Source organism: Tenrec ecaudatus, chromosome 1, assembly GCF_050624435.1.
Source record: "Tenrec ecaudatus isolate mTenEca1 chromosome 1, mTenEca1.hap1, whole genome shotgun sequence".
Taxonomy (NCBI): domain Eukaryota; kingdom Metazoa; phylum Chordata; class Mammalia; order Afrosoricida; family Tenrecidae; genus Tenrec; species Tenrec ecaudatus.
The window spans coordinates 101520372-101530009 of record NC_134530.1 but is presented as its reverse complement, the minus strand read 5'-3'; the positions used below and the strand labels follow the sequence as shown (position 1 = coordinate 101530009).

The window sequence follows — 9638 nt, the reverse complement described above, 5'->3', positions numbered from 1 at the left end:
CTTAATTCACGGGTCACTAATCCACATGAGACCAGTTTCATTAGAAAGGAAGAACCAAATGATTTCTGGTCACCTTTCTACATAATTTTAACTATGCCTAAATGTCCAGACTGTAATAAAATCAAGTTAGAACCAATATGCCGTTCTCATGTGCCCTCTGCTTATTTCCCAAGGAGGCATGAGTGATCTTATTAGCTATTCCTGAGGTGACAGATCAATATCACATGCACATTTAAGCCTGCATTTCTAAATTCTCTGTATAATTAGCTGCACAGATTATACATTATTAAACTATATTTTCACTGATTGTCTTTTAAGATTAAGGTATTAAATATCATATTTAAATATACTAGGTTAATATAACTTGGTGGCTACCATTTTTAAAGCTATTTAACACCGTCATACATTTACCTAAAGAATAAGAGAGGAAGCCAGCCCAACTAACCTTTAGATGTGGGAATTGGTTGGGCTGGAGAAACAGTTACCAACTGAATACCTAAAGTGAATTATGATTACAATATGATTTAAAATTTTAATGCTATTTCACCAGTAAATTAGGTAAAATTTAAAATCTGCACTCATGATCTTTATCTTATTTGCCCTCAAACTCTTTAAATATCAAGCATAGAGTTATCTTAATACTTTGATCAATATTTTATTAACCCTTAATTAGGACAATATTTGTATTATAATATAGTCTATTATTTAGTATTTATACCAAGCTAATAAGTGTAGGCCAATGAAAAAAAATACACATGATTTGTTTGCTTTTATTTTAGTAACTTTTTAGTAACTACTATTTATTGCTTCCTTATATAGATTTTATCTGGGGCTTTTAATTAACATTAATGTTCTACTCTTTATATTTGTTTTCATGTATATATTTAAATATATATTAAATTGTAAAATATCTCTTTTATGTAAAGTACATGATATGCTAGCTTGTGGATTCTGATCTCTAAAATTATATAAATTGTTGAAAAAATAAATGTATTTTTTGACCTGACATAAATCTACCAAGAGGCAGAGAGGTAGATATGTGTTGCAAATATGCATAATAAATTAAACCTCTATAGCCATCTTATGTTTCAAATACATTAAATATGTTTTTAATGAGATGGCTGAAGAGAAATAAATACTTATTTCCTCTTATTTTACACTTTTGGACTACTTTTGCTCTCCCAAACACCTGAGATTGTTTTGTAATTTGTCAGTATAAAATGATAAAATAATGTTCATTTATATTTTCACTAATGTGGGAAAATTGAAATATAACTTTATCAATTTGCATGTTTGTTATTTTTTGCAAAGAAACATATCCCCATCTAATTTTTATGTCATATGACAGGGAGGTATGAGCAGTTTCCCATTCTGTCCATATTGTATTTAAAATCATCAATATCAGAACTTAAGTGTAACACTTCAAGCATTCACACTTAAATACATCAGGAGACATTTTAATACATGGCTTTGCTTAAGCTAGGGTATTAGTTTTATCTGAATATGACCGATTATTTGATTATCATATATATACTTTAGTTACTCTGTCATGTGTTGATCACAAGTAGAATTGAGAATTAAATGTCATTGTTGCTATTGCTAGGTGTCTTCTGGTCTGCTTCTACTCAGGGACCCTGTGTGAACAAAATTGCACAATTGTTATCTTTGAGCCCATTGTTATGGAGACTATATCAATTCATCTTGTCAAGGATCTTTCTCTTTTTTATCACCCTCTACTTTACCCAGTCTGATGTCCTTCTCCATGGACTGATCTCTCCGAATATAAGCAAACATAGACTAAGTTCATTTGGAATGTCCTTCTTCCAAGGCAGATCCCTTTGTCCTTTTGATTATCGATGGGACTTTCAATATTCTTCACCAGCATCATAATTCATATGTGCCGATTCTTCTGTGTTCATCATTGCTTACTCTACAACTTTTACAGGCATACAACACAAGAGAAAATACCATGACTTTAGTTCACTGGTCCTCAAAGTAGCTTCTTTGCTCTAAGAAATAATTAAAATATGATTAAAAACAAACACAAAGCCTTCCCATCAAATCATAGTGATTTTTTATGTGTTTTCCACGGCATTATGCATTGTTAAAGGAGCAGGCAGCTTCACCTTTCTCCCAAGGAAGCGCTTCTTGGTTTGAAAGGCTATATATACTTTCAGTTAGTAATCCAATGCTTACCTGAAAGCGGCATCAGGCCTGGCAAATGCAAGTTTCTTTAAGACACAGCATATGATGGAATTTAATATTAATTGTATCAAACTTTTTGTCATTGAAAGTAGTATTCAATAAATGTACCTGACACATGATAATGTTCTTTTAGCTATCTTGAATGGAAGCATATGAGGAAGTGCAATTATTGTCTGTGTGTTATTTGTTCCATTAAGAGGAATGTGAATTGTGAAACAGCAAAGTTCATAAATAAACATGCCAATTATGCTTCTTTCAAAATTGTGTCTACAGTCACAAACCTAGCATTTGTCAATGAGTGCAAAGATGTAGAAAGTGATAAATTATAGGATTTAAAAAATGAGTTTGCAGCAGAAGCTTAACAAAGAATTGCTAAAAAAGCATAGTTAAAGCTGGGGATGTAGGGGCTAGATAGAATCAACTGGATAAGATATGATTATATTATGCTTAAGCCATTGTCAGTATAAAGAAAAATATGGGGAAGTTTGAAAATGCCTGATAATTACAGCGTCACCTCATCTTGGCAGCCCTATAATATTAATTTTCCTGGTTTCTAGACAGATGCAAACTTCTGCAGTGTTGGAATTGAATGTCAAATTAAAAAGAGAAAGTCCTGTCAGTGTTCATACACCATAGTACAGATTTTTTTAAAACAGATGAATTACTACAACTTTGCTTTGCTTCTCTGCCTTCACAGTTATTTCACACATACTTTTTATAAATAACTGTAAATGATGAAGCATGGAAATTTCACAGAACTCAATAAGAAGTGTGAAATCAACTTTGAGATCTTGAACATTGTTAATTTATTTGTATCATTGGTAAAGGTAGGACAACATCATTAGTATAAAGACATGCCAAGGAAAGGATGGGAAAAGATAGGTGTCTATCAAGCTTCCCAAAGATCCTGTCCTGAAATGGATTTCATTTTTCAGGAATTAATAAAAGACATGAACAAATATAAGCAATATAATTGAAAATGTGTGCCTCTAATAATTTTATAGGTTAATGAAAAGGTAATGACATACTTAAATACATACATGAAAGATTGCCAATGTAAATTATTGGGAAAAAGATGATCTGAAGAGAGTTAAACTCTACAAGTTCGTAAAACATGAACCTGTGCATAAAACACTATTTGATAAGAGTCAATAGAAATGGGAAAGGACCACACAAAGAAGGGGCAAGGCAGAGAATCCTGCTAGTGGGATTCTAGTTCACACTTGCATAGAGAGCTTTATTCCAAATGCAATTAGACATGTCTCGGTGATCAGCGGATGGCTGCAGACAAGTTCTCTTACTAAGATACTTGGCTTGGTGTCTGTAGGATGTCTTTAAGAAATTCAATCTAAACATTGATTTCCAAAGTAATCTACTGGGTCAGTTAAATTTGGGGCAGATAAGTCAGTCAGGGTGGTAGTTTTGGTTTTTTTTTGGTCTGTTTATTTTGCTGCATTTTTATTTCAAGGGGTGATTTTGACAGATTATTTCAAGGATGCAGAACAACTATGGGGACTTACAGGGAAGAAATTTTCAGAAAATTGAAAACTGAATTGATGAGGCACCTTAACCACCCACCATTCCTCATTAAGATAGCTCCTTCAGATTGCTTCTTAATCCCCAAACTCAAAGACTATTTAAAAAAATGTGATTTAATTCATTTGAGGTTGTCAAACTGCTGCTTTGACATAGTATAAATTAAAGAACACAACATTTGGGGGTAAATATGAACTCGTCTCTGTGGAGTTAAAGTGGTCTATTAGGACAGAGTAGAACTTCCTCGGGGCTTTCTTTTTGATAATGTATATCTTTGCAGGTGTAGAGAGTCGCATCTTCCTCCACAGAGTGCCCTGTCGTTTCAAACTGTTGACAGAGCTGTCAGCAACTAAAACTATGCAACCACGTGATTCTGGTTTCAGAGAAGGATTCAAGAGATGTAAATACTGGCTTCAGAAGTGTATATGGATGTAGGTAAATGGTATGCCACAAAATAATAGCTTCATGTTTTTATAAATTGTGAAGTAAATTTTTCTGTAAATTTATAACAATACTTTCCTATAGTAAAACTTACTTTCCTACAGTAAAACCTGTGAATTCAAGAACCTGTGTGAAGCAGAAACTTTTCAGAGAATGAAAATACAAATATCGTTCTCCAAAATGAATGATAAAAAGTAATAAGACTAGCCTACAAAAAGTGAAAACACTGTGAGACCTGGAAAAAAAAGGCAGTCTTCTTATGTTCTGCTTCTCACAAGTTTAACTGCAACATGATGCTTCTCTGAGTATTAAAACAAGTATGTCCCTACTTATTCAATTATTCAAGAATGAATTTTACAGGTGGGAGGCATCACTAGTGAATAAATTCTCCAAGACAGGAATTCTATGAGTTTTCACTGTTTAAATAAAACAAATATCTCATAGGTGCAGCTATTATAGGGTTATTGTTGTTGCTTTCAGGTCCCATTGAGTTGGTTTCAACACACAGCTTCAAAGGAATGAAAAACTGCCTAGCTTTCTGTAATCTTCACAATCGTGCCTCTGTCTGATCCCATTGTTGTCTGATCCCTGTGCTGACCCATTTCCCCCAGACCTTCTCTTTTGCTTTCCCTCTACTTTACCAAGCATGATGTCCTTCTGCAGGGAACCGTCTCTTCTCACAATATGTCCAAAGAATGGCTTGTCCTTTTTAGCCGTCCATGGTACATTCAATATGCTCCTCCCACATCACAATTTTACTGCATCAATTCTTCTGTGGTCTTCTGTATTCAATGTCAATGCATATGATGTAATGGAGAATATTAGGACTTGGGTCAGGTACACCTTAGTCATCAAAGAAACATCCTTGCTTTTTAAAACTCTAGGAAGTTTGAACTCTAAAAAGATCTTGTGCAGCAGATTTACCTAATACAACTCATAGATTGGTCTCTCGACTACTGTTCCCATGAATATTGAGCGTGATTCAAGCCTGACACAACTCTTGACAACTTCAAACTTTTCTCCATTTATTAGGATGTTACCCATTGGTCCAGTTGTGAGGATTTTGACCTTCTTGATATTGAATTGTAATCCAAATGGAGGGTGCAATCCTTGTTCATCATCAGCAAATGCTTTGAGTACTCCTTACTTCCAGCAAGTTTGGGTCATATGCATATTACAGGTAGTTAATAAACCTTCCTCCAATCCTGATGCCACACTCTTCTTCATACAATCCAGCTTCTCGGAGGATTTGATCAGCATACAGTTTAAATAAGCATGGTGAGAGGGTACAACCCTGACACCCACCTTTCCTGATTATAAGTCATAGAGTATTCCCTTGTTTTGTTTGAATCATGACCTCTTGACACGTGTACAAGTTAAGAATGAGCACAATGAAATGATCTGGAACAACTACTCTTCTCCAGGATACCCATTGCTTGTTATGATCCACACTGTCGAATGCCTAGTCTAGTCAATGCAATTTACTGGGAAGTAGCCATCTTTCTGGTATTCTCTGCTTTGAGCCAAGATCCATCTGATATCAGCAATGAGATCCCTTGTTCCAATTCCTCTGCTGAGTCTGGTCTGGACATTTGACAGTTCCCTGTCAATGTCCTGCTGAAATCATTGTTGAATGATCTTCAGCAAAATTTTACTTCTAAATGACATCAATGATGTTGCATAATTTGATCATTCTGACAGGTAACATTTCTTTGGAATGGGAACAAATTTGAATCTCTTCCAGTCAGTTGGCCAAGTATCTGTCTTCCAAAGTCCCTGGCATAGATGAGCAAGTGCTCATCATCTTGTGGAAACATTTCAATTGATATTCCGTATATTTCTAAATCCTTGCTTCTGGCTTAACACTTTCATTGTAGCTTGTGAGCTCCCTCCTTCAACACAATTGGTTCTTGGTCATATGACAACTGCTGAAACAGTGGAATGTTAACTTGTTCTTTCTTTTGGTGTGAATTTGTGTACCTTTTCCATCTTCTCTTGATGTTTCCTGCATCATTCAATATTTTGTTCATTGAAACTATCAATATTGTAACCAAGGCTTGACATTTTTCTAGAGTTATTTCTTTTAAGGTATGTTATGAATGTTCTGCCTTTTTGGTTTTCTAGCTCAAAGTCTTTGCACATTTTATTATAATATTTGACTGTCTTCTTGAGCTGCCCTTTGAAATCATCTATTAGCTCTTGGATGTCATCATTTCTTCCATTTGCTTCAGCTGGTCTATGATGATTAGCAAGTTTTAGAGTCCAATCTGACATTCACACAGGTGTTTTCTTGCTTCCATGCCTTTGCAATGACCTTTTGCTGTCATCATGAATGATGCTCTTCATAGGCCCCAACATCTCACTAGGTCTTCTCTCATTAGTATTCAATGTGTCAAGAACAGCTTGAGATGATCTTAAATCGACATGGGATAGAATTAAAGTTGTATTTTGTTTTTCATGGACTTGTTTACTTTTCTTCAACTTTAACAAAAATTTACATATTAACAATGATAGTCTACTCCACACTCAGCCCGTTTTGGTTTTAGTTCTGGATATTGAGCTTCTACATTATTGCTTCCCAGAAATGTAGTCAGTTTGATTCCATCTGGAGAAATCCATGTGTTTAGCCACTGTTTGTGTTGTTGAAAAAGGTATTCTGTCATTGGTCTTGCAAAAGTCATAATTTTATCTTCAGCCTCATTTATTTTATCAACTCCATATTTTCCAAATATTTTCCCTTTGTCTTTATTTTCTACTTTTGCATTCCTAACTGTATGAATTGTCAATGCATTTTGATTGCATGTGTGTTATATACAGATAGATCTGTATAATCCAAGAAATGAACTGTTAAATTATAAAGCAGTGAGATGCTAGCAGTCCTTTAAGTCTTGGGGGCTGCCAGTTCCTCCTCTATAGAGAGAGCGGGACTATATATACCCAGGCAGCAAACAGCAAGGCAGGACACCAACTGTCAGTCCCCAGCTCCAGAGATGTGTACATTCCAATCGTGTGGGCTTAAAGGGACCTCAATTTACAGTGACACAGTTCACAGGGTAGGCGTCCCACAGGTAGTGTAACATTTAAATTGAGATACAGAACAAGCAAGGCAGCCACACGCTGGTCCAATGATAAAAGAGCAAGAGAAAAGGAAGGCAAGGTTCACCGAGCCATTTATCTCTCTGCCCTTCAATTAATCCCACTTGTTTTTATCAGCCAGGCTGGCACAATAAACTATCGCACATGTTTGATCAATATCAGACTAAACTCCTTTGTAGAATATGCCATTTCATCATCAGTAGCTTTTGTGGTTCTAGTATTAATTTGAATACTGGTTGTATTGCTAGTATTTCTTTGAAGGTGATAGATATTATGCTATCCCAGATAGTATTGTATTTCAAGATTTAATTTGAAATGTTTCTTTGACCAGGAATGCAATGCCATTCTTTCGATTGTGTCATTCTATGCATATCATGTGATTTTCTGACTCAAAATGGTCAATATCAGTCCATCTCAGCTCACTAATGCCTATGCATTTCATTTCATTTTTGATTGCTTCCAAACTTTTTACACTCAGACTTAGCACACTCCAAATTCAAATCATTAGCAGATTATGGCAGCTTCTTACTTTGATTCATGTCCAGTGGTGTGATTCAAATAATTTAACTACTGATTCATTGCCCTAATGACTCGTTTAAGTATTAAAAACGACACCAAAATGCAGTATCTTCAACATGAAATCAGAATGCAGCTGTTGCACAGAAAAATGTTTTAAAGATTAAGGAATGTAAATTCCTCATCTCCACATGGGGCAGTTACCCAGACACCCACCTTAGAGAGAATGCTTATTACTAGAGCTCTTTTAATAACCGGTTAGTCAAACTCAACCAAAGATTAGCTATCATTTCTGCCACAGTAGTGCCGACCGGCTGAATCTCACCACTAGCTCTGCTCTGTTAACGAATGAAGATGCTGAAGTTTCTGTGCCAATAGGATTTGCTCCATTCCCTTCAGCATATTTGACTCTCAAAGTAGCTCCATCTCAGTCACATTTAAATACCCTCAGACCCAAACTGCCCATTCTCTGGCATTCTCTCTGACAATATCCTGCTTCTAATCATTAGGCCTTAAGTATCTGACAGCGAAGCTATACACAAGGTTTCTGGAGTAGCATCCCCTGTAATGGCAGACACTTCCTTCTCCATTGCTCTTTTCTGAAATCTCTGCTGAAACAGGTTCACTTTAGGTGATTCTGTTGGCACTTGACATGCTAGTGACATGGCTTCCAGCATGATGACAACATGCAAGCCAACACAGACACGTGGTGGGGAGATTATATAAGCATTCAATAAATGTTTATAATTCCATTTATTTTGTTTAACATATTTCTTAACAAATATTCTTTTATTTCAAACATTATATTTAATATTAAGACATTTTCAGCCACTAGGTATTCTTGTCTTTGTATGCTAGGAAGTTAATGAAGAAAATGTCAGACAACTTGAATGCCCAATCTTTTCTTGATTGAGATCAATTTTTAATCTGCCTCACCAAAAGTGTAATCACTTAGAAGAATTTTCTACATGAACTTAGAGGTAGAAATACGATAAGAAAATGTGGTGCCTGAAAAATATGGTAAAATTTCTGACGTTAGAATCTTAAGAGAGGAAAGCAAGTCCTTGCTTTACTGATTATCAAGAAAACACACAGGAATTTTTATAATGTTGGTGTGCAATCAAGGAGAGAATCTTAGTATGTTATCTGAAGGATCATAAAGGTCATCTAGTACGAACTTCTATTTTGCAGACAAAAGAAAGGAAGTACCTATCAAGTAAATTGTAGGCTGCAGGCCATCTAGTGAATTCAAAACATAGAATTAATTTATAATGTATGATAAGGAAAGGCCCCTAAAAAGTCTTCAAAGTGTTTAATCTTTTATGTTTGAAAACAATTTCTGTTTTGGTTTAGTCTCTAACTTTAATGAAACAGAAGGCATATGACTTTTATTCTTAACTATCAAATATTAGTTACATGATAAAATATATCCTAGGTGTAATCTACAAGTAAAAAATAAATGCCTACTCTCATCACTAACTTAAAAACAAATACGTGACTGTATACTCAATAAGATAGTACATGTATTAAAATTGGAATGATACAGAGAAAATTAACATTTCCCCCTGTAAAAGGATGATAAGCACATTTATGAAACATTCCACATTTTAAGATATTTCTCAGTTTGGGTGATGAATAATATGCTGCCAAATGGGGTAAAGTGCACACAGTCTGATGATGCTAAATGATGTGCATAAACTGGATACAAGAACATAAAGCTATACATAATTACTCATAGAGACATATTGATTTAAGGTAAATGGATTATAAGGTTTTGAAATAAATAAAAGGCACAATAAAGTGAAGGAATATATGTAGAATTTTGTATAGAATATAAATAATTA

General features: G+C 34.8%; 1 non-coding gene across 1 annotated transcript; it reads left to right on the top strand.

Annotated features, from left to right (window-relative positions):
• Positions 1-9294: 9294 nt before the first annotated feature.
• LOC142438248 (U6 spliceosomal RNA) lies at positions 9295-9404 on the top strand. Its single transcript, XR_012782665.1, has one exon. It is a non-coding gene; the product is annotated as a U6 spliceosomal RNA (small nuclear RNA).
• Positions 9405-9638: the final 234 nt, after the last annotated feature.